This window comes from Falco cherrug, chromosome 12, assembly GCF_023634085.1.
Source record: "Falco cherrug isolate bFalChe1 chromosome 12, bFalChe1.pri, whole genome shotgun sequence".
Lineage (NCBI taxonomy): Eukaryota > Metazoa > Chordata > Aves > Falconiformes > Falconidae > Falco > Falco cherrug.
The window spans coordinates 15,229,529-15,257,117 of NC_073708.1; the positions used below are offsets into that span (position 1 = coordinate 15,229,529).

Below are 27,589 nucleotides of genomic sequence, written 5' to 3' on the forward strand. Positions count from 1 at the left end.
CATGATCAGTCGACTTACGATACCAAAGTTTCTCCATAAAAACCCCACCAAAACAGTATGCAATTCCAAGCAGAAGAGCACAGTGTCATTGAATCAACAGGGAATGACTCAAGACTGCCTAAGAGCTGACTATGCAATGTGATTAAATCATAGCCTGTCAATAATGCAGGAATTGTACTCCTCAAGTAACTTCACAGTCACAGCTTCATATCTTGAATTCGTGCTTCTTAGCATCTACTCTGTAGGTTGTTTTTTAACTGGGAGCTTTCTGCTAATTTTGGTACCTTACATAGCTCGTTCTCTATGATCTGAAATACACTAACATATTAGGAAAGGAGGCCTGAGAGTCACGTCTCAAATATCTTCAAAATTAATTTTCTGTTTCTCAGAAGAATGTTGCTTTCACTGAATGCAGAACATCTACAAAAATAAAAGCATCCTGACCATCAGGAAACATGTGAAATTCTAAAAGGCACCATCAAACATGGCAAGGGAGAGTATTTTTTCCCTGACATCTCAAGAGTCTTGATCCATTCCTACAGAGTGAGTATAGATCATGGGGAAATATCTTCCCTACTCCCAATTTCAAATGCTAAAAAAGAGAGAAAGAGAGAGAGAGACATATGAAATGAGAAACAAAAAAACCCAAACCCTTACTCAACCCTGCAAACTTGCTTGAAAAGCCACGACAGGAGGCCTCGCCCCACAGAGACATGCCCCAGGCTTGCTGCCACCCCACTGCAGGCAAGAGGGCATCACTGCCATCCCCAGCCCTGCACAGCCCTGGGAACATCATCTCAGTGGCATCGGGACACCTGCAGCAGGGGAGGTTTGCTCTCCCCAGAGTCCAGGCACTCATGGGCTGGGAATGACATAAACAGACTGATCTCCACCCTGCCAGCACAACATGAGAAACTCACAGAATACTGGAGAAGAGTCAGGGTTTGGACACAGGAGCATCCGTGATGAATTGGGCTCAGAAGAGGAAAGCCAGGGTGGCAACTTGATCCTCTGAGCTTCAGGAGGGAGGACTTTATGCCTTGGATGCTTCACCGAGGAGATACGCTGTGCTGCCAGCTCGTGCTTCCTCCACCGTTGTCAATAGGCAAACCACAACTAGCTGCCGTACTGCAAGAACAAAAAGGGTGAAAACAAGCTTCTTGTTCATTCACCATCCTGGCTAGGCATCTAGGAGAAGTGTGCCCACAGCCACGTGCATCCCACACCTTTATAATGTAATATATTCCCTCTCAGCTGCAAGCAGACAAACAACTGGGACTTCTTTTTCCTAGTAAATCACCGATTCAACATCAGGATACAGGCAGCATGACTACCTCAAGGACCAAGCTATACCTTCAGTTATGTTAGCATAAATCTGAAATAATTCCACTGAGATTGGAGAATTTATTCTTAATTTTCAAAAGCAAATGAGAACAAGAGTCCGACCAGCAGCATTCAGAGTTTGAACGACCTACATCCAAAGTGTGTTTTCACAGATGCAGAGTAAATTTTATTAGAGTACTCTGCAAAATCTTTTACTTGCATAACTTGTTTCCATTTCTTTTTAGTGTAATGAGATTTCATGATGAAAGCCAAATACAATCTGGTATAGCAAAAGTGCATGTTACGCTGATCCTAATAAGCCCAATGAAAATCAATAATGCTGCTAGTTTCCCTGAAATCAGCCTACATAAGCTCCAAGCACCGTGTTCTGCCTAAAGCAGAGTATTAGCAGCTTATATAAGACACACATTTCCTAGCAGAAAAACTGAAAACAACCACACTTGAGGAAGAAAAAAAAATAAATTAAAATAAATAGTTGTTACAAAACCCCAAAAAGATCAGAGATAGTTGTCTCCTGTCCTTAAACTGCAGGTAAAGTATCAGTTCACTTCTCTTCGACAGCAGCTGGCAATGGATGAAAACTGCCACGCTGACAGCAGCCTGCACGAGGGCAAGTCGCCAGGTCCTTGCTTCTCTGTCCCCGTAAAAGAAAAAAACATCATCCACCCATTTGCTGAACGAGGACAAGAAATTTTGCTCTGAGAGCAGAAGCTCCATTTTCACTGGCACAGAAACGAGGATTATAATGAAACTAGGGGGAAAAAAAAAAATCAAGCACACTGCATCAAGGAGCAGTATTAAAAATTCAGGCAACCTGCTGCAATCAACTTTGAAAAGATGCATGTATCATCCATCACATTTCACTCCTTGTAGCTTGTCCTGCATTCAGTAATGGCAAATCCTGAGTTAAGAGGGGAACAGAAGGCAGATCTGAAAGCAAAGACAAGAACGTGCAAATGTCAGAAGATGGAAACAGACAATTCATCTATATGTTTAGTCATATATAGTATATCTAAGAGCAATACCCATCATTATGTAGATACTGCATGTATTTCAAATAAAATCCTTCTTTGAAGTTTGCCTCTTCTTAAATAAGCTAATAAATGTAGGAAGCTTAAAATATGATTTCCATTGCATTAGTAAGCTATTTCTTCTTTGCATAAGAAAATGTTTCTCTGTAATGATCTACCTTATGAGTGACCTGGGGAAATAATTTCAGGTTTCTTTAAAATGCAACCATTTGTTTCTCATTGGTGAGTTCAATTTCACTAAAAGTTATGGAGTAAACAGCAATAGCCTATTTGCAATATTGGATAGCCAAAGGTGCATAATTTCCAGTTTACTATTAAAACAATATTTAAATAATTCAGCATGCAGTTGCTTTTTTCTTTTTTTCATGATGTACTATTAACAGGCTGACAGATTTGCAAGAGTGAGGCATTTTATGAATTTTTTGAATTAGGAAATTCTTACAAAAGCAAATGTAAGCACAAGGTTTTATTTTTGCGTAACGTTTGCATTAGAAAGTCTTCCCTCAGGACAAGAATATATTGAATTTCTGCAAGTGTATAACTTCCTGTAAGTAGCATATTTGTATTTATTTACCAAATGTAAGCAGGGTAATTCTGAATAAAATTATTATATATACAGACCACACGCGTAGCATATAGAAATAAGTGCCACGGATACATCGGCAGTGTAGTTCTCCCTTCAACAGGGGGATGGGGCACGGCTCACTCTGCCTAGTTCAGAGGTTGCAATGGCTCATGCCTGTACATCACAGGTGTACAGCACTGTTGCTATGGAGACTGGCTCAAATGAGCAGGAAATTTCATTTTGATAAAGTTCTATTCTTGGCCAGAGGAAGAAGGCTCTATATTCCGCACCACATACGGCATTTTTTAATGTTTGAGGCACATGTTCCGCAAATAACAAGACTTGAAAAGCGACTCGCGTTTTCCCCTCGTGGTATTAGTACCTGTAAATAACACCTTGGACGTGGGTGGTGCAGTTGGGGACAGCCCTGTAACACAAATCTGCCCTCTTCCCCGCAGTGAGCCGCCGGCTGCGGGACCAGCAGCACCAGGGCAGGCGCTGACCAAGCTGGGCACAGCCCGGGCACTCGCTGCTCAGAGAATCCATAGCGCTGCCGGCCCAACGCACAGCGAGGCTCTGTTCAGCTGAAAAGCGGGAAATTAATTTCAGGTGAAACGTTTCATTGATTTTAACTTATGTAAAAACATTAATATTTGTTAATCAAAGAAATCAAACTTCTTTCCAAAGCAATCAATCAAAACAATGCTTCGAAAACAGTGAAATGAGGTATTTTCACTTTTTCCGGCTCCCCACACTCCAGGATTTATCAACTCTATCAATTCACTAAAGCTGACAGATATTTGTTTAAGCAATTCCACAGGCCAGAACCTGCATTTTTCAGGTGAAAGAGGATTTGACTGAAAGCTGCCACCCAGCTCTCCTCACTAAGGACACAGGAAAAACAATTATCACCGGGCTGGTGAGCATCTGAACTAGTTGCCTTTTCTTTTTCTTTAACCCCCAGCTCTCAGTAGCACCTTCTGCCTCTGGGGACGTGTCACAGTGGGCTCCCAGCCAGGGAACAAACGGCCACTGCTCCCCCCCAGAGCCTGCCAGAGCTTCGCAAGCCTCCCCAGGCTAACTCCCCTCTACAGAAGGGACAAAATTACTATTTATGGGAAAAGCTGACAGGGAGGATTAAAGCAGGAGTTGGGGACCGACGGGGGCACTGGAAGTAGCCCAGCGTTGCAGAACGACAGCGTAGCCCCTTGCCGGGGGGGCACACGTGTCTTGGCTGAAGCAGGCGGGAGAGCGTGGGAAGCACGAGACAAGTTCTCCTCCACAGGTCAAAACCTCAGGGGCAGGAAAGTTCTTAGGTCATTTGGCAAATAAGGATCAGGAGGTATCTTTGGTAGGGTTTCTCTGTTTTGGGTTGGTTGGTTTGGTTGTAGTTTTTTTAATCTTTTTTAATCTTGGTATTTGAAAGCTCCTAGCTATTTACATCTAGCAGCCTTATGCAAACAGCTATTATACTAAGACCTTTTTTTTGATCACGGGAATTTTTTCTGCACTAATTTGTGATAAAAATAATTTAAATATTAAAGAATTGACTGCTACTCCTAGACTTCGTGCAATGCTTGGAAAGTACAGAATATTAAAAGCCTTTTACCTCAGGAACACCTTTTCTTTAACTAGTGTTTCAGGAAAGCCATGGTGAAATCAATTTTGCTTCTGGCATATATTAAGCAGTACCCATTGCTGGGAAGGCCTATTGGCAAAACTGAGCCCTTAGCTATCACACATTTTTTCCTAAACTATACCTTAATTTCTATAAATAACCGATGAGGTGGAATCTCTTTTTGCACCTCAGTATTGTGCTCTTTTATTATAAGAAAAAAATCTATTTTGTGCTGTAATAATATCACTTGCCACAATAAAATAAGAGGATTTGCTTCCCCCCATCCCCTCCTGAACCAAGCACCTAGACTGCAAGTAAGATAAAGAAAAGCCAAAGAAAAACAAAAAAATACCAAAAGTTACACTGGTAAATTGAAATAGTTACTATCATGGTGGGAAAACCTGTTATTAAAATAAAAATACCTGAGACAGTGTCAGGCAGTGTGACAATGAAGATGTCATTACTAAATAGGACTCTTTGGTCCCCTAGCTGTCAATAATTAATACATTATTTACACTTGCACATTCTCATTTCCCAGCTTTCAAGATTTCATTTACACTCTGATCCTTTGCTTAGCAGCAAATTTAACATCACTGTGACCTTCTTCTGCCCGACACTATACACCTATCAAGCAGAGAAAGAGAATAGCATCTACTATGTGCATTTATTAAAACAGAAAGCTTCAGTTACTGGAAGAAGTGACAAATGCCAGTGTTCACCACAATAAACTGGAAGAGAAACAAATTGCTCCCAAAGAAAAATCAATTAAGAAGCCATCTTAATAATACCATTTTTGTGGGAGCCTCAGCATTTGCATGTTTCAGGGAAATGTAGCTGAAGTGTTTCTAATTAAAACCCAAAGGAATTAGCAAAGTTACGAAAGCTGTGCCACAAACTGCAGGCAACTCTATGTTAAAGATACAACATTTTTTACTATCTGAAATTAAAATATTCTGTTAGGTTGAAATAGCATTTTTCTCATGATGCTGAGGAGATACATCCATTCCTAGGAGAAACAATGTCAGAGGGTCACATGAGATGTAAATTGCCGTTACATCTCAGTGTACATAAATGTACATATTTATTTAGTATAAGGATATACAAACTATCAGCATAAAATTTAACATATGTTAAAACTGTTCTCTAAGCAAGGATTGCCAGAACATAGCTGACTGGGTAATCCTTTTGAAGTCAGTGCCAAATTTCATGTTGGAGTTAATTTTTCTGTTTTGAAAAGCAAGTATTCTGGACCTGTCCTGGCACAGCGGGGACCGACACTGTATGATCTTGAATGGGTAAAACCACAGAAACGGGGAGTTTGGGCTCTTAGGGAATTTTTCTGTTGGCTTTGGTGGATTTTGGAGCACATCCTCAGTGCAATCGGAACCTGTTAAGGAGTACAAGCAGCAATAATCCTACTGTGAAGAAAGAAGAGCTGAGAAACGGAGGTGACCCAGAGATGCTTTTCCACACACAGGCATTCTACCAAACAAAATCCCAGAGAAGTTACTTTGTCATTTTTTTGTTGTGTAGAATGTATGGTCATAATTTAGAAGACCCTGTTCTAAGTCTATAGAAATCGAAAGCTCTGACCTTAATCTCTCATAACTGCAGAAGGGGGCTATGTTCTCTTAACCAAGCAGGTACTTCCGCCAGCCGGAGTCTGCCCACACTGCCAAAACAGCAGGGGTGCACATTAGGCAGAAGAGATCGACAGCTTCAGGGCTAACCGTACCACTGACTCTCTTAGCCCCTCCAAGCACCTCTGCTGAGCGATTGTCGCAGTTCTTGCACTTCTCTGTGGTGGGGATGGCATCCTTGTTAATCATACAAAGGCCTGGATGGCTTTGGCACTTTCTGAAATTTCATCTCAGGAGCTGTAATCAGAGGGAAAACACAGACACGCTGGACAGCCTCTACAGAATGCTGTACCATCTGCTTGACCAAAAGGAGCACACCAGCCAGGAGGAATGCTGAAGTGATGCGAGCGTGTTGTCTTAGCTAAGGTTGGGCTTTCTTATTGCATTCAGGCATCGTGGACATGGAAATACACCTGAGACTAATTTAAACCTCAGTTCAGCTATGCACAAACAAGGCAACAACCAGTCCAACAGTGCCATAAAAAGATTGCAGTGACAACCAGCTTCCACTTTCTTCTTATATAGCCAGCACTTAGCTGTCACTTTCAAAGCTATGTAAAACAGGAAGGTCTGCATTAAAGACATTACTATAACCACTTCAAAGTTAGTATCTCATTAACTGATTTACCACTGCAAGACATATTGACTTCAGTTTCTACAGCCCTGTATCCTCTTTGTCATCAGCTGGTGATCTCCAGGTGGCACTGGAGTGGGCACATGTTGTTATTGCACCCTTGCTGCCTGCTGCATCCTACTGTCCCTCTCTCTTTTCCCAACCAGCTTTACAACAACTGATTGCTATAATGCCATAAAAATTAGATAATATTCAACAAAAGGGAGTTCATGCATTATTTTGCACTCTGAGAAATTAGTATCATTCGCTGCAAATAAAAATTTCCAGGATGAATTCTAGCATGCCAGTTCTTAGCCAGGAGCACAATACATTGGTTGAACTGTGTTTTCTTGTTAGCAATAGAGATTTTATAGCAGAAGCCCTGGCACAATCTTTATGATGGAGAAGCAAACAGTATTGCATCCACTCTGCCATAAAAAGTAATCATTTCTGGAAGACACTAACACAGTAAAAATTCCAGGCTGTGGACTGGATTCAAATTGGTGAGTACCCAAAACGTGTCCAAATGCCACCCAGTTGCAAGAAGATCTGTTCTGAATTCCTGAGCTATTATGGGAATACAGTGTTTATGAGACATGCCGGATTGATGGCATCTGCATGCAAATTCTTTTTTGCTTGCTACACAACAAATACACATGGAAATCAGAGTGTAAATTTCCCTCTGCTGTCTGTTTCTGTAAATCACTCCTTGACAAGTGATGGGCCAGCTTTATTTAATGGGTTAAGAAAACAGCTTGCTCTCAGTACATTTGTTCCTAATTTCTATTTGCTCTCATTTTTATCATAAACTGAAATACTAGTTATTGAGGAGTTTTGCGATATGAATAATCCGGAAGAAATTTTCACTCATGGACTACAAGGGGAAAGTCTAGCTCTTCTGTCATCACTATGCACCCCTGTGAGTACTGATGGCTTTGTTTTCCCAAATGCTGACCTAAAAATCAGCCAGGCAGGAAAGGACCCAGCAGAGCCCACCACTGACTAGGAAGCTCCTTTGTCTTTCATCTTTCCTGCCAATACATTAAGCATGCTTAAGGTTTGGTAGGAAAAAGATCAGATGCAACGTTTACTTCCCATTTGGTAAAATCATCCACAGCCCATTCCCTCCAGGACATATTTCTCAAAGGCAGGCAACTGAAAAGCACAAGATAATCAGCACTGCTGCTTCTCAAGCGCTCATTCACAGAAAAAAATTGCAGTGGTTCTTTTTTTTTTAAATCATCACCACCAGACCCAAAAGCTCCAGCAGTCTCCACGAGATAAGGAGGACCTGTCTACTCTGCTCTCCCTGTATCCTGTACATTTTTACTTTTCATACACACAGACATAGGAGGCCCTGAGCTTTTGGAGACCAGCCAGAGCAAGTCCATACAAAGACAGCTCCAGAGTGGTTGCGCAGGTGGCCAGCAAGTCAACTCCTTGGGTTTCACCTCAGAGAGGCGAATGGCAGAACTGAAAGCACAGCCTTCACAGGTCGCTTCACATCTTGCACGCTTCTTGGCTCTCCCCACCAGGATGGCAAGGGCAGGGCGAGCACTGGTGCATCCCACGCGCTGCAGACCAATGCCAGTGGAAAAGGACGGTCATGTGGGTCTAACACGAGATTGCTGTTCCGAAGAGTGAGCTGGACCCTCAACATCTCAGGCTCAAAACAGGAGATAAAATCACAGACACTTTTGAGGACGTAAGTCTGACTCACTGTGTTTCTGTTTCATAACACAGGAGCACTACGTGCCACAGGTGACTTTGTCATTTGGAGGAGAAATTGGTTAATGAGTGCAGTGTTGAAGAGGAAAGGCTGTAACGACCATGTGGCTGGTAGAAAGTGTGGCGGAACAGAGTAAAAGAAAGAAATGGAGGAGCTATTTAAAAGAGGGAGGAAAAGGAACTATGGATACAAACAGAAAGACCAAGGAACCAAAAGCAGGAGCGGCAGGGTAAGACCAGGAGGCACCCAGCGCTGGGGCAGAAGCCCGCTCTTCTCATGGGCCCAACAGCTGGGTGTCAGCTCTGCCAAAGCCACCTCGGCACAGCCCCGAGCCCCTGCTCGCACCCTGGCATCAGGCAGCTCCCCTGGCAGCACCTTCCCACAGGGCTGCACTGGCCTGGCTACCCGGCTGCCAGTGTGGAGCCTGCCTGCTGCCTGCCTGCCACCTGCCCTGGCCTGCCCGCCCCAGCCTGCCTGCTGCCTGCCCTGCCCCGGCCTGCCCTGCCCCGGCCTGCCCGCCCCAGCCTGCCTGCTGCCTGCCCTGCCCCGGCCTGCCCTGCCCCGGCCTGCCCTGCCCCGGCCTGCCCGCCCCAGCCTGCCTGATGCCTGCCCTGCCCCGGCCTGCCCGCTCCAGCCTGCCTGCCACCTGCCCTGCGTGCTGCCTGCCCGCCCCAGCCTGCCTGCCGCCTGCCCTGCCTGCTGCCTGCTCTGCCCCGGCCTGCCCGCCCCAGCCTGCCTGCCGCCTGCCCTGCCTGCTGCCTGCTCTGCCCCGGCCTGCCCGCCCCAGCCTGCCTGCCGCCTGCCTGGCCTGCTGCCTGCCTGGCGCCTGCCCCGGCCTGCCTGCCACCACGTTCTGCCCCTGTTCCCACATCTCACACTGGCTGCAAACCCGTGGACGCTATAACGGAAGCATGGTGTGAAAATACGGCAGTGAAGCGCACATATATATACCTGTGGGTTTGTGAATTTCGTTAAGCAGAGACATAAACTAACTATAAAGAGGTCTATTAACGCTCTTCACCAGATTACAGGCTTTGTAGTTTTGGTGGTCCTTTTTTTCCTTATATTTTGTCTTGAAGATAAGAGGAGACAGAAGCAGCTTTGGTTTTGTATAGTCAGGCTTTCTGGGTTTGATAGTTTTGGAACATAGCTGCTGATACATTAAGAAAATACGATTTGGCAGTGTCAGCCCACGCTGCGCGCCGGTCTGTTGTGTGGGGGTGGGTACGGATAAGGATCACAACGCAAAATGCGAACTGTGTGTAAAACCCCAGTAACTTATCTTCAGGAGAGAAGCTTATGTAAATTACCATTAAAGCCTTTACTCTTGTTTGCTGATAAATTTATAGACATTAGCATCAAGGTAGCAATCAGGATTCATCAGCTTTACTTTTTCATAACCTGTTAGTCTCTGATAACTTCTCTGTTCAAGTGACATACCGTAACATTGTGCGGTATTAAATGATATGCACAAATAAGTACCTAATGGTAGATTTAAAGATGTTGCAGCAGTCCAAGTTCTTTCATTTTCCTGATTATGATGGCATTTGCATAATGTATGAATTCAAACATTATTGCTGTTAAATAATGCATAAATATTCTCCCATGCTGAAATACATCTATTTCCTCTCCATGAATTATTTTGAATGTATCGTTCAGTTGTTTTTCTATTTAAAAATGTAGTTAGAACTCTGCATATATCAGTATTATGACTAGAAGAAGTATCATCACAAGTAGTTGGCTAACGCTCCAAACTGTAAATGAAGTATACATTATTAAATGGGCCATCTCCTTCCCTCTTCAGAAAGCATTATCACCAGAATACAATATTTAGTATTTCTGAAATGTCAGAAAGAAATGCAGGTACATATTTGATTATCTGGCAGGCCTTGGGAAAGAAAAAAGGAAAAACAACATTCTGCTCCCCAACCTGAAGGGAATATGAACACGATCGTATATATAAAGAAAGATAAATCTGTAAGAGGGGATTGTGTGAGTTTTTGAATAGCTCTTTGTGAAACTAAGCACCGCCAACACCCATTGACTTCTAATCCCATATCTCCCAGATGATGGACCCTTTTATTTATATTTGATTTTATAAAATGTGCCACCTAGCCAACTCTTAGATAAATCCTGTCAACACTGTCACAGAAGTCAGTTCCATCAATGACAGATGACAGGATGAAGAAAAGGACTTCAGGATTCAAGTATCTAAACCTGAGCACACAAAAAATTTAACTCTGTGCACAACATTTAACAATAAAAATGTCAAAATGAAAACAACATCAAATGTATGTTCCTCCTGGGTCTGTAGCCCAGCTGAAATGGTCAAAGAAGGTAAAGAATTTAACAAAACCCCAAGGACTCAAAAATATCTTGTAGATATGCTTACTTAGAAATGTGCAAATGTACAGACTTGCCTGCTTCACCCTAGTGTCTTTTCCCCCCGCTTATGTCACTGCAACATCTTTGCTATGAAATACCCACTTTAAACACTGTCATTGCGAAAAGCAAGACTCAAGTATTGACTTATAATTGTACTGTCTCTGTCTTTTCCCTCTTCTAAAACTGGTGATAACTTTTTTTTTTCCTTTAATTACTCTTTACATACTGTGTAGACATGACTTAGTGTTGCAATTTGGACCCTAACTTGCTGGATTTTCATCTCGGTCAATTTTCCATTTGGTGAAGGTAGGAAATAATCAAGTCTCCAATAAACATCATCTTTTCTTAAAGTGTGTCATCTTTTATCATTTGTCATTAGAATGCTAAAACGTATCTGCTCCATCAGATTGCCATCATCATTACTTTACCCACAAACCCACACACCTATATATACGTATGTGCAAAAAAACTATTTACTTTGTCAAATGGATTTTCTGTCACTGCTCCTCCCTTTTTTCCTTTACTGCTGTTGATGACATAGTGGAAATGCACTTCGAGAACCTAGTAAGCTGATCCAGTGGTAAAATAAACATATTCTGCTTATGCTTATTTAAATTGAGACTGCATAAAACGGGGAACATACTGAAACTGATTTGGTCAACTTGAAACTACTGCAAATAAAGCACAGAAAACGTGATCTCTTAAATTCCACATGCTTGTTAACCCAAATAAAACGGACTGTGAAAATTCATGTTGGTTTTTAATGCATATAGACATCTTAAAAAAAAAAAAATAGAGAGAGAAAAGAAAGAAAAATTGCTGCACAAATGCTTTACCATGAATAAAGCCCTTGATTTACAAGACAGGCTATTATGCCACAGATTGGACCATGGAGCCATGAGCATGTAGTTGAAAATACTGTAATTTTACTCCATGAAGATACTGCCATTTTTGTAGCTGAGCTGTGATGAGGAAAGATTCCACCTGTAAAAACTCGCAATACCCACCCAGACACCACCCAGTGAGAGTTCTCTTCCTCTCCCTTCAGTTTGAGGTATTTTCTTTCTGCAGAGGCAGGGTTTTTCAAACCATTTCACATCTGCATCCTCAGTAAGGCAGCAGTGTCCTGCAGGCAGCCCATGCTAAGCAGCTCTCAGGTGGCTGAATATCTGCTTAACTTTAGTCAGACCAACAAGTACCATACCTGGGGCTAAGTTTTCAAATCCAGTTAATAAATCTGGGTTACCTTCTTTTGGGGAGAAACATCTGCAAGAAACAGCTAAGCTGGAATACATTTTTTTCCCACCCATTTGTACAAACGCAATCGTGCAGAATCCCAACGTACAATCAGCAAAAGGCTGAAGAGACCAACAGGCCGCCTAGAGCAAAGCTGCCCTACGTGATGTCTGTCATACTTCAGCAATTTTCACAAGTCACAAAGAAAGGACTAAGCAGGTGAAAAGAAACAGTCCAGTTAAAAAAGCATTTTTTTAATTCACAAATGAATTAATGAAGTATGAAACTTACCTCCTTATCTCATTGTGGGCTTGCTGTTAGGAGCAGAGGTACATAGTTCAGAACAGTGACAAAAAAGAGCAGCGGTGTACATTTGAAATGCTACTTCCCATGGGTCCCGTGCTTTGATTTCTGCCTTTAATACTGATAAGAAGTGACAGTAGTTGGATAAAACAATCAAAATTGAAGTTGAAGAGCTTATAAACCTCCTGACACTTCAATAAGCCAAAAGCCAATACAAACCTTAAAAAAAAATCATACATCCATTTTGACTCTGAAAGGCCACATGGAGCAGAACACACGCTCAGAGGGCTAGAAGTTACCTCCTGTTTTATTTTCCTCTCATTTCATAAATTTTAAATAAAAAAATAAATGCTAAATTCTACATGGAGAAGTAAAATCTTCTATAATTTTTAGGCAGTTGCTGCCAGTTCTCAGGAGAGCTTTATGCTTGCTGCTAAATATCTACAAATCAATATTTAATATTTTGGAAGACGAAGTCTTAATTATCCGTCTCTCTTTTAAGCAGCAAACCCACTTCCAGTGAAAATACAGCCATTCGCTGGCTGACGGATTAGATGTGCTGCTTATTAGCACATCTTTTCCTGTAGGTCAGAGAGAAAGGCTTCCAATCGCATCTCTTGTTTGCTAAAGATAGTATACACATCACCTGACTCTGCACCTATAAGTTGGTCTCAGCTGGTTTCTAGAACTCCTGCTATAGTCAACGGCACCTCCAAGCACAGGATTCAGCATATCAGACTTACCCCCCTGCCCCGGCTGGAGCTGTCTGCTTCTCCCCATAGGCAACTAGCCACAACTACAACAAGCCAACATAGGGACAGCAAAGACTAAGCAAGAGGTAATCAGATAATTTATGAAACCACAGCCAACCAAAAGTAAGCGTGAAAACCATAGAATGATATTACTTAAACATTTTTAATTTTCAGTCCAGAAAAATCTTACTGCAGAATATATTTCTCTCATTTGCAAGTAGAATGGTTAAACGCGTAGTAAATTTATGTAGGAAATTCTGAGAAAGGCCAGATTTTCAGATATTTAGACAACTAAGAATTCTGATGCCTCCGTGTTCAACCATGTCATGATTTAAAAGCTTGCTCTAAGTGCTTTAGGAAGAGATTCACTCACCTTCTATTTAATAGAGGTTAAAAAAAAAGGCAAAAGCACAAATACAGCACATCTGGATCTTTAAAAGTGAGTTACATATCAGTCTTCTACTTCTCATACCCACTTTTGAGTTTAGTACCTCCAAACATGAAGATTTTTAGCAGAGGCCACTGAAACTAATAGAACTTTTCAGCTGATTTCAGTGGAACCTGGATAAGTCTCAGGAGCACAAAATCATTGTGAAACCGAAATACACATACTCCAATTAAGTGGAGATTTTGACACAGGAACTAGCTGTTCAAATAGAGCTGACAACAACAAATGGATTTTTCTAATAGATGTTTCTATCTTAGAAAGCCACTTATCTTCTCCTTTGTTCCTTGCACTTGGTCCTGCACTGAAGTCCTGGACTGAATCTGTGTCATCACATTTATTTCTCCAGCAACTGATTTTGGGGTCACAGACACAAGAATTGTAATTTCACTGCAGAAGATGAGTATGAGATAAGGGAACATAATTTTAAAATAAATGAAAAATAGCTTTCAATTGTCAACATAAAATAAAATTGTCAACAAAATAAAAAGTCTTTGTCATTTAGAAGTTCAATGTAAATGTACTGGGCTTTTGTTTTCAAAAGCCTATGAAAGCATGCTGTATCAGTCCAAAGGTTTATTAATACAGCATCCCTCCTCTGACAGTGGTCCATATTTGACGCTTACTGTAGAAGTTCAAGGGTAAAAAAAACCCCAACAACTACAGTAGCTTCTCTTTGCCATTAAACACTCCAGGGCCTAGCAATCAGCACTTTCCACTTAGTGTATATATTTCTTAGACTAATACTGAGAAATATCAGAATTCGCACTATTTGCACATCTAACATCTGCGTTGTCAAAACACTTAATCTTCAGGTAAAAAAAAAGACCCAAACCATGACAGAATACCAATGAAGCCACAGTATTCAGTTTCATATCCCACTAAATCAAGTGCAGGTCTTGTCATGTCAGCATGCGTGTGTGTGTGAATACATACTCTTCTGAATCAAGGGCGGGCACAATTATTTCTATTTATGTGAAGACAAAGAGTTTAGGTACGAGAAAGGAAATCTCAAGTGCCAGTACAAATCACTTGGCGATGTGGGGAAATCTTAATCCTGCCACAGAATTTGAATCTTTAGGGTATAAAGAAGGGCAATCACCTCTGCTACTTCAATCTCAGTTTGCCCGCCGAATAACGAACACCCTGGCTTTGTCTGGTTTTGAGCAGTGTGTATTTACAGTGGAAGATGACACAGTGTCCATCAGGGAACCTCAGTTACAGGTAAGAGTGGTGTTTCAGGTGACAATATGATTTGCTGTCAGACCCTACTCCCCCCAGCCTGGCACTTAAGCACGCACTTAATTCAGTTTATAGCCAGGAGAATTACTCATGCAATACTAAACAATGTGCCTACAAAACAGCTCCCGTGAACGCCTCCCTTCAGATCACCCTTCCAGATGACCAAGACTTTAGTATATGAATGCGTGGCCCCGTGTGGTTAATAGCTTTCTCTCGACCAAATGACAAATCTGAGAAGGCTCACAGGGAAGGAGTGGGGGAGAATGGAGTCTTCGGGGCATCGTGACTTTGAAGAAACCAGCAAAGCAGCCTGACAGTCTTCCTAGCGCAGGGAGGCTTGCCCTAGCAGTACTGTGATGCCCACACCTTTAAGTCTCCAGTCAGCTGGTTTTGTGGCAGCTTTAGACAAAGGGACAGTATATCCAAGATACAGCTCTCTAGCAACTGTTATTTTTTTTTAAAAGCTTTGGTGGAGCAGTAGCATCTTTTCGCCCTTTCCCATTTCATACTTGTGTCCATGCATTACGAGAATTTCATCGCATTATTCGATGACAATCGCAGGTGACAGCCATCAGTGTGGCTCTGTTCAATTCAAGAGCACCATGCTGGCTGACTCAAATTTCTGACCACAAGCTACTTCAAGGGATTTAATTTACTGCACAGGAAATTCCTTCAAAATATCTTTTTTTTTCCCCAGATGGAAATTGTCCTCAACACCATGAGAGCACAGCAGCTGTATCAGACATTTGGTCCACTAATTAAGAGAACTAGAATAATCAGCTTTAAAGCTCTAATACCCATTTCTAAATAGCTCTTAAATGAATTCAAACTAATTTTTACACAAGTAGTAGAGCACGCTACTTCTCATACAGGAGTGCCACTCTGGTATAACTTGAAGCATTGTTACATTTTCTGGTTTTATTTTTTGGGGAGACAGTCATTAATGACCTGATCCTGTTGACTTTGGGTTAAAACTGAGACTTTCTTCTGGCATAAGTAGAAGCAAGATAAGGCCCTAAATACGTCTTCCCTAGAGGACCAGGATATGCTGATGTGAGAGATTGCTTCAGCAAGCAGAAAAATGAGCTGGAACTTCTACTTTTGCTTCGTCCTTTGCATTTTTCATACTCTGTATTGACAGCTTCTAGATGCGCAGCATTCTGTGGCTGGTGATCCTTCCTACGCCTATGTACTTTGCTGTCTACAGCCCTATTAACCTCAGATTTATTAGCTAGTTTGTCAGCCAACTACACTGCCAACTTCCCAAGAGGCAAACACATCCCTATGTGAAGATGCACCAAAAAGTCAGCAACGAAAAAAAGTACAACCCATCTCACCCTTTAAAACTTCAAGAACACTTAAACAAAAAAAGTGATTATTCTACATGTATTCAATCAAGCTTTAAAATTTAAATGAAGCTTAAAACACATGTAGCAAACTAGTATTCATATTACCTTCAGAAACTATTATTTTCTTACTATTTTGTATTGCTTGGGGAGGTAGAAATACGTTGGCTTATGGAAAAAGATCAAATGGATATTTGGTAGGAAAGTAAGGCATTCATAATGAAAAAAATACATTGGTTTGTGTGGTTAAGGCCCAGCTATAAAATGTCTCAAAAGGGCACTATTTTGATTGCTGTGCTTGAGACTCCACTACAATGCCAGGCTAAAATTTAAGTAGTGGGCACAGGATCTGCCCACACATCACCTACACCTGGGAGGTGCCTATGACATGTAAGCAACATGCATGTTGTTCTTGAACATCATTAAAATCTGGCTTTAAGTGTTAACTGGAGATTGGAAATCAAACCAGCAAGGGTACACCAGGAGAGTCTATGAAATATTTAGATAGGTGGAAACAGAAAGGTAGGGTTTTGGGCTCACACATAAGCAGTGACGCTTTACTAAAAGGTAACAAATGCTTTGTAAGTTTTCTCTGTGTAAATCATCAAACGTTTATTTTTTAGGCATGTTTCTGCAGTTCAGATACATTAGAAGAGTAATCATTGTACTCAAAGGCCTTCAAAACATATTCATCTTCCTTCACGATTTGCTCTAGGGTGAGTTCACCAGGCAACATAATAAAACATCAGTTGCCTCAACGCTACTGAGGCTATTTTAAACAATATCTTTCCCTGTGTTTTCCCCAGTGTGTACCTTAAGACATTTAAAAGAGCGGGGAAGTGGTTTTATATTACCTTGAGAAAAAAATTACGAGAATGCATGTAAACTTGTGTAGAAGGTTGTGGGGGGAACAGGGAGGCAGTGTGGAGAAGGATGTACCAGGAATTTCAGAAAGTAGTGTTGAGTATTTGGCCATCCTGTTTTATCTATCTCCTTATGCCATCAAGGACTCAGTGGTATCTATTGCACTGAACAAAACCTTTCAAATAATTTGCAGTAAGTTTAAATGAAAAAGTCTGACAGAATGCATTTTTTTTAAGTGGCACAATATAAAAAGCTCAAAAGTTTAGCAAAAGTAAAATATGTGACAGGCTACTGAAGCAGTCTATTTCACTTACTGAACTACATTATTTATTGAGAAAATAAAAGGAATAGGAAAAGGAAAGGTAGAAATACTTGAAGTTTGACAGTAGTTTACAATGATTGCACTTTAATTCTAATGTATCTTTCCTCAACCATGTATTTTTATCTCAACACATACAAGCTTGTATGAAGTAACGGGTGTGCTCTCCCCCCCCCCCCCCCCCCCCCGCCCCAATTTCCTCATGAAGTTGTTGAAGGCCCTAAGTGTCTTAAAATGCAGAATAGTACAAACCTCTGAGAACGTGACGGTAGTGGGCCCAGGGCACCTACAGGTTTGCAAACACTGTTTTAAAACTTAAGCTTGCACAATGCCTACCAATGACTCAGAGTGCACAAACACAGCCCTCAGGAGGAGGTAGTGCAGACCATCGTGCCCCTTTGCAGACTTCTTAACTACAGGACTAGTTTGGAGGAGTATACTGGCTACCAAGAATACTCATAAACACTCTGTAAGTGCTGTCGACAGCCCTGCGGGCGAGCCAAACAGGTCTGGTCTGGTGGGGAACAAAGGGTGTAATTTGGTTTCTGCACCTGCTGAAGACAGGTCGTATTTTACATCAAACTATTTGGCCCATCACAGAGGAGTACGAGAGCTGTTGACAAGCAGGAATGGGAACTCACTGCTGCTGACAGACTGCCCTTGTCTGCCCAGCGCTGCCGGGTTCCCCTTAGGCTATGCTGACAAAGTCCTTGTAGACAAACTGAGCTAGCGCCGCAGTAAGTGTGGTAGACAAGCGCAGTCCCACAACAGGCTAGTTTGACTCCACACCTCAAGCTCTGCTCCAGCAGCCGCTAAAAAGCTGCTTGTTTGGGTCAGAATTACCACTGGATGAGGAGACCTTCATAAGCTGTTTTATTGAGAAAGCTATGTAGAAGAGACTAGCTGGGTAATTTTTCTCATTCTGGAGAATAAAGGTAAAAATATTTTCTGAGACCATCTCCACAAACCCAAAGGTTATCTCTGCATGAGAGAGTGGAGATTTGTATTTACAAATGTATTTAAGCATAAGGTTTCATGAAGCTTGGAAGACAGAAAATCTGTTCTGGAAAACACTAAGAGAGTTTCCCTAAAATAGCTTCTTAAGACAAGGTGACACAAGTGTTCCACGAAGGGATGTATATAGGCAGATGTTGTTAGCTGTCAGTTCTTAGAAGCTGCATAGCCCTCTCTCTTTCTGTACAAGACTTTTAAAATAAGGCATTTAAAAGCTTTCAAATAGCAAAGTCTGGCTCAGTGCTTCTCCTGCAAGGTAAGCTGATGTGCAGGTAGAAGGCAGGTCTGGCGGAGTTCTGTTACAACATATCCCATCCACCCATTCCTTTTATTTTCTTCTACCTATTCGACACAGGAATGTCTCTGAACATAATAGGAGTAAAGGTAATTATTGTGACTTGTGCCGTCCCATCTATGAGCCCTTTTGTAAGATTTTACCAGGCTGATTACTGGATAATGAGGTTGTGATATAAAAGCATTCTTCACTCCAAAAACTAATCACACATTATTAATTCTGCACGTCAGTGTTAATTCATGGTCAGCATTAATTACTATGCAAGTATATTTTGCCTAAAAATTAAACAAATGTACCAACTGCAGTTTCATCAATGTATTTCCAAACACTTACTATATTTGACATTTGCAGCTACATACTTATGACCGCTTACTCTTCACCATTGGGTTTATTGATTGAAATGCCAATCATTTTGTGCAGATAAAAGAAATGTGTCTTAGCCTCTTTCTGTTTATTAAGATGTGGCCAGGCAGAAATTTCACTTCATTTAAAAAAAACCTCAGATATCACTTTCCTTGAATTTGCTTCCTTTATACACTGTTTGAAATTCTGAAGAGAATTATTATCTAATGCATTCGTTTACCTTCTGTTTAGCAGAAACATTTCTATTAGCATAACAGCTTCTGTAACCCACTTTTCTAACAGTTGTTCAGTGGTTTACACATTGTTTGCATGTGCGTGTAAACCTAATGCGCCTAAATAAAAGATTAATTGAAGAAAAAGTGAAACAAGGAACTCTGGAATCTTAAGACAATTGTAGAATGCAACTCTTTCTTCTAATCAATTCACCAGAATGTCTAACTCAAAACCAATCACAATCTCTTTAATTGTTATGGTTAAACAGGATTCATCCCCCTCTAGTGATTAAGAGAGAGGATACAAGATTTCTACTGCTACTAGATAACAAAGTGGTTTGAAGTTCAGATTGCATGCCTTATACTCACTAATAACTTGTGCTTAATAGATCATTTACAAAAAAGACATGTATTTTAAATGTTACAGCAGGACTTCTGTTAAGTGGAAGGTATCACAGTGACAAAACATTCTCAGCTGAGAAACAATAAAGAATTCTCCTGGATTTTATTTTCCTCTTTTTGAATTACATTTTCATCTCTTAATAACAAAAGTAGCAGAAATTGGGTAAAATAGACAGCTTAACTTTACCCCCCTCCTCTAGCTAAGAATGGTCCTCTCCTAATCCAGTAATAATTGCGATAATCATCCATTTTTTGCCCCTAGGAATCATGGTAAGAGTATACATTGAACGCTGATAGTGCAAATGACCTTGCAAATAAATTCAATCAAGGGTGGTATCCATGCTTACGAGATGCTCAGCAGGAACATGCTTACAGATGGGTAAGATTACCAAACAGAAGCAAACATCATGGATACAGAGAAAGATAGGAACAGATATGGCAAAGTAAAAGCAGAGGAGCAGAGTCACAAAGGTCCCCAAAGCTGAAGATGACACCTACAACTTGATACTGAAAAAACCCTGAAAAATATTCAAACCAGGAAATTATTAGTCCAAGCCAATAATAATCTGTATTTTTCTACAATGGTAAGATTTTTATGTACTACAACATGATCAGAGGAAGAAAGACTAGGAATGGAGGATGAGGGATGCCCACCACCTTGTAACCAAGAACTTCTGTAGCAGCAGCTGGGCTCCAAAGTGCTGCCCACAGCACGACCATCCTGAGCACAAACTCAATGAACAGCTGTCAGAGAAGTAAGCCACTGAAATCACTTTCCCATTACCATAAACCACTAACTTGACAAGGAGCACTAGAGCATAATGAGATCAATAATACCAAACAAGAACTGTTCTAATGGTAATACTGCCTTAACTTCAGAGGGATGAAGCATAGCCATAACTGAGTTAGAAATGGATCATGCTGATTATTTGTCTATGTCCATAACATTAGCTGTTGTGTACTGCTATAAAAGTTCATTCTTAACCTGCTTTCTGATGTTCAGTTTAATCACGGTGAATGAGACAAATGATTGTCAACGCCCCCAACCCTTTGGAAATGTGATGCAATAGTTATTTGAGTTAGCATGAACCCCTTGTGATCCATCCACAATTTGTTAGAAGTTTGGAAATGAGTGTTGCACATTTCCTTCTCACATTTGCTATCTTCTGCCAGCTGTGTAAGGACTCAATAAAAAAGCCATCCATCCTCTTTTGTCAACCAATAGTTCTCTACTCTCAAGCTATAAATGAACAGTGCAATAAATTAAATGTTTGTCAGGGAAGATGTATGGCTTCACAATACTGTTTGATCTATGTTTTTAAGGAGAAACCACTGAAACCCGTAACTTTAGTCACGCTATTGATTACTGGAAAAATGTGTTTAAATAAAGAATACAGAACAAGTCTCCTTTTTTTCACCCAACCTTGGAAATTATTTTAATTCATAATTAGAAGAAACAGTAAGAAAATAAGAGGAAATAATAAAAAATAACAGCAGCAAATTCAGTTTGGTGCTGCAAACACAAAGACGTTTCTTCACAATTAAAAGGAAGGATATTGATAACTGAAGCTGAAAAGGTACTTTTGGAAAATAGAGCAAAGGACAGAGCTTCCCTCACTTAGCTCTCAAAAGTCACTAAATTAAGTCAGAATCAGTGGAGAAAAACAGTTAACCTCCAGAGATGACTTAAACCCTATCTTTTCTAGAAACCTATCCTGACATAGGTCAAGACTGTCCTGTTGAGCTGCTTATCTGTGATGACTAATTTTGAGATTACGATGGATGACTGGTTGAGATCAGCTCTCTAATATTTAGGCAGCTAAATTTAGGGGAGATGAATCACACGAAAGAGCCTGCCTAGCTGCTGTTAAAAATCAATAGGAAGACAAGTTTTATTTGAATGGTGCACTACGAATGGCAAACTGGTCATTTTAACAACTCAGTCATGCTACCATCATGCTGTAACATGCTGTACCCAAACGTGTAAGTACTGAGCTGTTTGAAACGCTCCAGGATGCCTCTAATCCGGATTAAGCACGGTTTGTTGTATTTATCATCTGGGAAAAATTGCAGCCCAGGAAACCACTGATGTGGGCAGGTTGACTGGGTTGTTAGAATGGTTTTGAAACAAGGAAAGTCAGGAAAATTTGTGTCCAGTCATTAAAATCAACAGAGCTGTAGAGTACAACCTGCATTTGGGGGAACCTACACCTGTGGTGGATATACGGAGCTGCTCCTACGGAACAGCTGTACCTTAGAGCACAACTCTCTGGATAAGAAACAGCAATATACACAGTAGTTAGGAGCTGTCAATAGCTGGCACTTAAAAAATGAGCTATGGTTCCAGGAAATCAGCAACACCTCCGCACTGTAGTAGTCTTGTCAGCCTTTAGGTGGACTTCAACACTGCTGGGAAAAAAAAAAACAACTGTTCCACATTTCAGTGTCTCAGGGTAGACAGGCCCAGACTGAGCGTAACGTCCTTTTCAATGAGCATCAGCAAGTCCAAATTAAGCCAAGATCACATCTGCACAAAAAAGATAACTACCCCCAACAGGGCAGCACAGGGATGTTTTTTGTAGATAAAAAAGTCTGTTATGAAACACTTTCTATTCTTTCCATGTCCATCTTTTCTTGACATACGAACTTTCAGCATCCAGTGCTGTGTAAAATAACTGCAATTTTCCTTCAAGCACCCATTAACAGTGATGAGCTAGCAGATGGGAAGCATGTGATCAGCCCACTCAAATTTCTGCGTACCTGCCAAAACAATGATGCTACAGAATGAAACCTGCCCTCGTCTTTAGATATTTTCTGGAGAAGCTGGTGTGAAAACTTTTGGAACATCTGTAAAGTAATACGAGAATCAGTAACAAACAATTAGTGAGGTGTCAGCCTGACAATTGTTTCAGATAATACCTAAATAATGAAGTTCAGAGGGAAGTAGATGTTTTCTGCAATTTAAAGTTTATACAAAGCATAATTTTTAAGAAACTTTCCTCTACCAACAAGTCACTTATCTGTCCGTAGGAGGCAATTTTCAAGTACTTCCCACACATAGACACAAAGATTACAGGCCCATCTCTCTACTGGAAACCTTAGGCTCCTTTTTATTTAGCACATTTTTTCTTGTAAAAGGAACTACAAAAGACTGAGTAATCCAGTGTTTTAGAAACAGCTTTTTAATCAATTTAGTTATCTGATTGGAGGGAGTAACAGAGAAAGAAAATATCTCAGCCCAAGTTAACTTCTCTACCAAGCACACTTTTTTTAGAAAGTTCTCTCTGAAAACAAGAACTGGAGCTCCCACCTGACACCCCAGGAAAATACAGAACTCAAGCAAGTGCATTGGGTCAGGACAACCTCGCCCTTGCATTCTGTACAGTATTTATAACCAAAACCACTCATTCTGACATGCTGTCAAATTCAGACCCAGAGCCACGCATATATCCTGCTTGCACTACAAGTTTGTACCAGCTTTTAAAAAGCTTAAGTCTTGTATTTCTGCATGCCCCCCTATCAAGTGCAATTAAACTCCTTTTACAGTCTGAAACACAGCATGCAATTCTCTTGCCAAACTCAAGCAGACATGTGCCACCCCACAGCCTTCGCAGAGCTCCCCAAACTGGAGACCCGCCAGTGTGATGTACCCAAAAGTTTTGCTCTCTTAGGCTTGCTTCCTACTACTTTCCTGCAAGAGCTGTGACAAGTCCGCAAGTGCTCCTTTTGTGCCAGCCTTGGCAGCACAAGTCCTGTTCAGCTGGGATTTAAGGTCAGACCTCAGACGGTTACGTGGGCATAGCGAGGTGTGCCGTATTAACGATGAAAGTATGAGGAACAAGCAGGACCCAATATAAATTAAAATATCTTAGCTTAAAGATCAGCCCAAACCATACTATCAACAGGTCACACAGTATTTGAAGAGGCGGTAGACACAATTCAGTTGCAGCAGACGAGCTCTGTGCAAGGTAGCTGCCCTGGGCTCAGCTGCATGTTGCTTCTGCAGCCCAAGCAGCCTGGTGAGCGCTCACCTGGGTATCCTGGTGCTGCACTTCGGACTGCAGGGTGGAAGCCCTGACACTCTCTCACTCCAGGTTCACCACCACATCCTTTTTGTTTTCACCCTGTATTAATATAAAAGAATTATTTTAGTCCTTTCAAGCAGAAAGCACTGATGCACCAGCAAGAAAATACCTCTAACCCCCAGAGCAGTCCTATCAATGCCCCAAGAGGTATTTCTGCAACGAACAGGCAGGATGCACATAACAAGAATGGCGGCTGTGAGATTCCTGGGGAAAAACACACAAAATTAGGTGTTTGCTGTGATCCAGGAGTCCACTGCAAGCTGCTGTTGGTATCTTTGCCTACACAAGTGGGGTCAAGAGTCACACAGATGTGCCACACGTAGATAGTCCCTGCGCTGTGCAAAGGTAGCATCGGTGTTTCCAGAAGAACTGAGCCCTGCTTAAAAGGTATCCAGCAACCACCATCTGATGTGCTGCAATTCTGACAGACATTTTTCCCTGAAGCACAGCCTGGAAATCACAGCAAAAAGAAACCCCATGATTTAGAAATGGAGTCCTAAAAGACTGCTTCTTTGAAGAGAACCCGGTAAATCTCTCTAAATTAGCTTCTCAATAGCTCTAAATTAACTCCTATTCAGGACTAGATTAAGGCAGTCTGGGTTCAAAGGTGCCTTATGAGAGAGAGCCACCAAATGATCCTGCAATCATCCGAATAATCCACCAATAGTCAGAATGACTGAAAGCAAAGCTCAGGCTCTTCCTCGCTCTCAGGAGCACTGGCCAGGTCTGTTCCCCTGTCTGAAGAAAGGAAACCTTCATTACCAAGAGGGTAGATTAGCTCTGGTGGACAGAGAGACCTATGGCACTTCCCCCGCCACTCCACAGTCTCTCACTGGTATTCCAAGCTGGTGCTTTGGCTCTGGTAGACACTGATATTTGCTGCAGCTTCAGGCTCTGGGGAACCAGATGCAGCTCAAGCAACATCGAACACAGTCAGGCCACATGCCTGACATCTGCTTATTTATTGCCCAAGACACAGCAGCACCATATGCCTTTGCATTGAAAGCAAATAATAATAAAAAAAAATATCCCTGTAATACAGTAATTCCTTAATAGCTTGTTCAAGAATTCCAGAGGATCAACACTATTTTTGAGCAAAACTATTATCAGCTACATCTGAACTCTCAAATAGATTATTTCCACCTCAGAATATTCATACTGTGTTCAGCTTTACAAGTTTTTTGGCTACATCTTGCAGCTCTCGCCCTACCATACCTCTTCCCATTATTTGACCCTGTTTTCTCTGTCCCACCTTCCCACCAAATAAACAACCTGACTGATGACTTTCCCCTCCATTGGTGCCGGTTTTGCTGTTTTCTGCACCCCAGTCTACTTCCGACATCATTTCCCAGCCTGACAGGGTATGACTGACAGGGTTCCTAGTTGCTGTTCATCTTGCAAGACTGTTCCCCAGTGGAGACAGCTTTCAAAGATGAGGCCTGATCCCACTTCTTTGCACTCAATGAGCAATTTCAGTACTCAGAAGCAGAGATACATATATTTTATATACGTATCTAAAAGACATCATAACTGTCAGCTCTTTGAAACAAGATTTTCTTTTTAATTGAAGAGGTAATTTCAAGTATCTTACCACGTGACTAAGGTTTGACTTAAGGAAACGCTTACTAAACTCCACGCTCTATATTTGCTTCTTCTGCGTAAGAAAAGGGAATCTGTACTTCACAATCTAAATCATTTGTGATTAATGACTTACATTAAAAAAATGCCCAGGAAATTGCCTTGGCATCCTGAATTGTTAATATTTATACACTGATGTGAAAATTTGAAGTGCTAAATACTATAGATGGTCAAAACTTGCAGAAATTCAAGCATTTTTTCATGAATATGTGCTGTAATTCAAGTAAATTTTGTTTCATCAAGTGATGCTTGCTAATACCGTTTTTCTGTCTTTTGAGTATGAAGAATAAACCCAAGCGTCTTTTGTCAAAACTTGTAACTGTATCATTTACACCTTTCCTTTAAGTATAGGCCCTGCTGAGAGGGTGGCAAAAGAAGGGGAATTAATGTCTTAGCAGGAGCTTGCAAATAAAGAGATGGGCACCCACAATTTTTATCTATTGTTTTCCACACCATGCGTACATATACCCTTAACCAGGCATTTGCGATGTTAAAGGACTTCACAAGACGGTACCTGCAAGAGCCTACATTCCTTCATTATAAGGTTATGAGGACATAGAGGTTATATTCCTTAGCTTAATGTTTGGTCTCTTTTCATCCAACACATTTAAATAAAAGATATAAACCTACAAATACTCCTCTTGCACTGCTGATTTTTCTGGTTCTCTCTGATCACTTCAGAAACGATAATTCAGTTTGAACCTGTGAGTGTCTTAAGCCAGTGACATCTGTAAAGCAGAGAATTATAGTAACTTTAAAGTTATACCTTACCTCAGTCTTCAAGAGTCTTAAAAGCTACTAAAAGATTCTAATCACAAAGCACAATTGTATTAAGTAGGAGTAGTGACCTCGTGCTAATCATGTTTAATCTCTTATCCCAAATAATACACAGGAAAAGAAGGGCAAACAATCAAAAACTTTGTAATAAGAGGTCTTAAGCTTGGCTTCTGTGCAGTAACTCTGCCACCAGCAACCCAAAGTTAATTTAAAAGACACTAGACATGCATTATGTGACAAAAGAAGAAAAACTCAGCAAACTTTTAGCCTGGGAGATTAAGGAAAACGGTCTGCAGAATGATATTTTCAATTAGCACCTTATAAGTTTTCACAGCCCAAGACCTGCCTACAATTAATGACAACTTCCGTGCACCCTGCACCAACATATAGGAAGCAATCTCGGCCATAAAGAAAGACAGCACGCGTAACTTCCTCCTCCTACCTTGACGCTGGCTGTAACTATCTCAAAGCAACAATTGACCGAAGGAAAGCATTACGCGCTTGGAACCAGCGTTTCTTTTCTGTTTGTAAAACGATGATGGAAGTCTCTCTGAATTTTCTGCTGCTTCTTGCTATGGGTTTTTGTTTAGTTTTCAACAATTCTTTCTGCGAACCCGAGATCCATACCACTGCGGCTGATTATTCTTTTCAGATGGTTTCCTTCACTAATATCCTGAGACTTAATTCTTGTTACAGTACGCTCCCTACCCTGAGGAGCACATTTCCTATTGACCAATACTCTGCTCAATTCTGGTTATAATTGTAAAGGCACTGCACTGAGATTAAACCTCCTACTTCCACATCTCACGCACAGCAATCTGAGAGGGTTATTAAAATAGACTCCCTTCTGATCATCTCTGTAGACATTTTAATCTTACATTCAATGTTTTTATATCCAAACTCTGCTCTTCACGCACAGGGGGGAGGGAATTAATTGAATTGAGTGGGAGGCTGATTTGGTGGAGTCCGTTGGAACTCAGCAAAAGTATATCTCATCTATTGAAAAGCATTTACCCTGAATTCTAACAAAATAAGCCCATTTTTAAACTGCTCACTTCAAAGGGAAGAGTGGGAATTGCTTGTGCTCCATCTTTCCCCACTAGTGTTTCTATTATCGTTTTTCTTCAAAACAAAACAGGCACCTGGGAAAGGATGATACAAATGCAATGTATGGAGCGAAGCGTGGTGGGTTTTTTCCCTGCTAATGTTATTTCTAATACGGAACGTGAAAGGCCTTTCAGTGGAGTCTTGGGATAAGGATGGACTGTGAGGGAGACAGCGAGGCAGACAGTCAACAGTGCTTAATTTTCTCTCTCTGCCCACTGCATGAAATCTAATGGTCTGGGTTCACTTGCTGATTTTCTCATTTTT

The 27,589-nt window shown here is 41.2% G+C and overlaps 1 long non-coding RNA gene across 2 annotated transcripts; it reads right to left on the bottom strand.

Annotated features, from left to right (window-relative positions):
- Positions 1 to 656: 656 nt before the first annotated feature.
- On the bottom strand, positions 657 to 23,839 carry LOC114017627 (uncharacterized). 2 transcript variants are annotated; one of them, XR_008734826.1, is made up of 4 exons: positions 23,750 to 23,839; positions 3,323 to 3,524; positions 2,159 to 2,274; positions 657 to 1,128 (listed from the first exon to the last, which is right to left on the bottom strand). It is a non-coding gene; the product is annotated as an uncharacterized LOC114017627 (long non-coding RNA). The 2 variants fall into 2 exon arrangements; XR_003562788.2 differs by having other exon boundaries at positions 657 to 2,274.
- Between the last annotated feature and the right edge of the window lie 3,750 nt (positions 23,840 to 27,589).